Raw genomic sequence first — 3,409 nt, forward strand, 5'->3', positions numbered from 1 at the left:
TCCAGGAGGGCCGGCCGGGTGTGGCCCTTTGTGATGACACAGGCGCCTTCCAAGCAAGGGCCCCTTGTCTGTGGGGCCGCATCAGCATCAAGGCCATTGTGATGCCACACACCCCTGCCCTGACACGCACAGAATCTCCTGCCAGCACAGCTACTCGGCTCTCTTGGGAGGAAGCAGCTCCCTGCAGAGCTCTGCAGCTGAGGAAGACAGAGATGCAGATGGAGGAGAAGGCAATCCCCAAGCGTTGGGGCAACCGTGGTGAGCGGGGCACAGCCACAAGCTCTCAGAGCTTGGCGGCTGCTCTGCGCCCCACCACATGCCACGACACAAGGACAGTGCACAGGAGCCGTATTCCTGTGCCAGTCTCCCGTGTGGTCTCCGCTGGGATCCACAGCCAGCAGTCAGCAGCCGCACAGGACCAGGCCCGCAGCCGGCCTGTTGCGGCTCCCTTGGCCCAGCGGGACCCAGAAGGGCCACTGCTCCTCGTGGAGGAGAGCATCAGCAGCAGGCCTGTGCCGGGCCCTGAGAAGAGTGAGAAGGATGCGAGTGTCATCTCCCAGGCGGAGCCTTCTCACGTGCCAGAGAGCAGCACGCAGGTCAGCTGCCGTGCACCCCAGGAGACCTGCGTGAAGTCCGGGAGCCGTATTCCTGTACGAGTCTCCCGTGTGCTCTCTGCTGGCATCCAGAGGCCCAGGCAGCAGCCAAGAGCCCGGCAGGAGCAGGCACACAGCATGCCTGGGTCAGCTCCCTTAGGAGGGCTTCCAGCCACCTGGGGCCAGAGGCAAGAGTCAGAGCAGGACACACAAGTGTCCTGTGTCCAAATGAGTCCAAACCTCAGTGGCACATCTCTGCCAGTGCCTGGAAAGTCAGGCGACTATCTGAGCACCATGTCCCAGAAGCAGCCTGTGCAGGAGCTTAACACGAAGCATGCAGCCAGTGCAGAGCACAGGCTGCCCCTGCTCAGGGAAGCCAGTCATCAGAGCGTGCCTGACTGTGTGGAAGCAAATTTCCTGAGCCAGTGCGGGGCCACAGGGAAGGAGGAGAAACAGGCAGAAGAAAACAGACCCCGGGAGCCATGTCAAGGGAAGGAAACCAGTGACAAGGAGATGTCCCAAGCAGAAGGCTTGGAGAGGCCCCAAGAGCTGTCCCAAAAGGAATACTGCCCGGATGAAGAGCTTCCCCAAGCAGCAAAGGATAACGAGCAAAAGCTTTTGCAAGGGGAAGGCAGCAAAGCCAAAGGGCGGTTCCAAGTGGAAAATGATGCCATCTGGGACATCTATGACCTTTGGGACTACTTCTTGGGCCCATGCAATGAGTACGATCCTCATGCTGAGCCCCACCAGCTGCCCAAAGGGCGGTTCCAAGTGGAAAATGATGCCATCTGGGACATCTACGACCTCTGGGACTACTTCTTGGGCCCATGCAATGAGTACGATCCTCACGCTGAGCCCCACCAGCTGCCCAGCTCTCTCAGCAGTTTGGACTCAGCAGAGGCAGCAGCAGAGGCAGTGCCTGACCTGCAGAGCACGTCCCCTGCCACAGCCGGTGCCACGGGCGCCGAGGCAGCAGGTGCTGCTATGGCCAGAGCTCCTGAGGAAGAGGAGCCCTGTGCACCAGTCACCCCCAAGGCACAAGAGGACGCAAGAGAAGCTTCTCCTGCCTTTGGTGAACCGGTGACAGTCACAGGGCCGCAGAGGCAGGCAGCTGCCCTGCACAGCCCCTGCCACCCACTCAGCCCTTTGCCCAGATGGCCAGAAAGCCGTGGCCTCGGCAGGGCTCAGGCTGTGGGCAGCCAACGTCCCTCCCGCTTCAGGCGGGCGCTGCGGGCTCTGAGCAGGCTGTGCCGCTGTGCCTGCATGGGGGCACGGCCTGAGGATTAGTGCCCCACTGCCAGCGCCGGGCCGGGCCCCAGAGGTGCTGGCTGGCCCTGAGCCTGCTCAGCATCCCACGGGAGCAACGCCCATGGGCAATCCCAGAAGACAAGACTCTGGCGTATGTGTCTCAAACACCCACGGCCTCATGGCTGTGCAGTCAGACACGGGATCCGGGGAAAACCGTGCCAGAGCTGGTGGGAGAAAGCCAGCGCTGTTGGTAAGAAGCGGCCCTGGGAAAGAACAAGTTGTGACTGCAGAAGGGGCCATGCGCAGGCAGGACACCACTTCCCCACAACAAACCTCCTTGTTCTAGTCCCCGGAGGTCGACACAACCCAGCAGAGCAAGAGGGCAGCAATGAAGCCAGGAAGTGAGCATGAACTAGAGGGCAGAGTCAAGAGCACGCAAGAGCCTCTGGCCCATTTCCCAACACGTCTGAAAGAACAGACCACGCCTGACAGCTAAGGGCATCGGAAGCGCAAAACCTTGTCTTTAGGGCACGGAAAGCCATCCATAAAATGGACGGACCTCCCCGGAGCCCAGGCAGGGCTCCCCTGGACCACAGACATGCCATCGTTTGCATCAACGATGGAACCAGGACTGCCGGCCCATCACCGGATGAACACTGGAAGCAGGACTCACATGCCACCATCTGCATCCATGCTGGAACCAAGAAGGACATCCCATCAGCTGGATCAATGGTGGAAGCAGGAATGACATCCCAGCATCCAGATGGATGCTGGAACCAGGACTGCTGGTTTCCTTCTCCCTCTTTTTCTCCCTCCCTTTAATTCACCTCTTCTTTTTTCCCTTCTCTTCCACCGTACCCGTTTCTCCCAAACCCTCTGCCATGTGTAGATAGGGTAGGCTAGGTCTTAGAACACTGCATGCAGAAACTCTCAGGCTTTCTGTTTGGGCAGGTGGTGACTCTTAGAGGGGTACCGCCTTTGACTTGAGGCCGTGGAAACGGCTTCCAAAACTCAGTGATAGCACTGGGAGGATGTGTGTGCAGTTGTATAGAAGTGTGTGAGGTCACAGGGTGAAACAGTTAAGGTTGAGGGGCTTAGGCTAGAGAATAGGAATATATCTATCTATCTATCTATCTACCTATATATATAGAGATATATCTGTGGTACAATATGGAGGGGATTTGGGCATTGGACTAACGCAGCAATTTCTATGCCAAGTGTGTAGTTTAGAAGCAGGAGTAGTAGTCTCTCCTTCTCTTTTTTCCCATTCTTTTTCCCGCTCCCTCTTGAAATCATCTCTTCTCCTTTCCCTTTTACCCCACCCCTTTCTCCCCAGCTCTCTGCCCTATGGATTTAGGCTAGGCTAGGTCCTAACATAGCAATTTCCATGCCGACTGTGTAAGTTATTAATAAACCTTGGTGAGGTTTTGCACACCCTGTGCCTTTGCTTGTTCCTTTTGATCATGAGCATTTATGAGCCTTGAATGCTTCCTTCCCCTGAAGGGGAATCCACAAGCGGCTGCATGAGGAGCCACGTTTGTCTTGTTTGGCCTCCAGCACTGATGGCT

Source organism: Zosterops lateralis (assembly GCF_965231275.1).
Source record: "Zosterops lateralis genome assembly, chromosome: Z".
Lineage (NCBI taxonomy): Eukaryota > Metazoa > Chordata > Aves > Passeriformes > Zosteropidae > Zosterops > Zosterops lateralis.